We start from the raw sequence: 714 nt of genomic DNA, 5'->3' as shown, positions 1-714 counted from the left end.
GGTTGTGAAGAGGGTCAGGAGAAGTTGTTGACAATCAGTCCAGGTTGGGTTATGGGTGGCCATAATGCTAGCCACTAGGTCCACCACTGCCTGAGGCTTTTCAGTATAAGAGGGGTAATGCGTCTTCCAATTCAGGAGATCGGTGGTTGTGAAGGGTACATACTGATAGGCCTGTGCCTGTATAACCTGACCCTGATTATTAGGATCCGGTCGAGTGGTAGTTACCTGGCGGAGTGGCAGAACTCTCGAGGAGGTGGGAATGGAACCTGAGGTAGAGCTAGGAGCTACCCTCCTATCATGCTCAAAGGTGATTGCAGCAGGTCTAACCCATTCAGTGGAGGTATGTTGAACCCCTGAGGGATGGGGAGGGGTACTCATAGACTGAGAGGTGGTCACAGGTGAGTCAGTCCATTGAAAGGGATGCCGGGCCCCTGATGAGTGGGTAGGGGTATTAGAGGGAGAGGCTGGGCTGTCAGGAGTTGAGGAGTCAGGGAGTGGAACCCAAAACGGGTCTTCAGAGGTTAACAGGAGAGGATTTGGCACAGAAGGGTAGAGGCCAGGTGAAAAGTCCAACCTAGGATGTGGTGGGGTTCGCACAGAAGAGGAACTATCCGGAGAAGCCTGTACTGGAGAGGCTTGAGCTGGGCGGCGTGGATCTCTGGGGGTAGCACGGAACCCCAACAATGGGCCATAAGGTGGTGGCTCAAGGTCTGA

Source organism: Microcaecilia unicolor, chromosome 6, assembly GCF_901765095.1.
Source record: "Microcaecilia unicolor chromosome 6, aMicUni1.1, whole genome shotgun sequence".
Taxonomy (NCBI): Eukaryota; Metazoa; Chordata; class Amphibia; order Gymnophiona; family Siphonopidae; genus Microcaecilia; species Microcaecilia unicolor.
The sequence above is the reverse complement of the archived record's forward strand: the minus strand, read 5'-3'. Positions refer to the sequence as shown.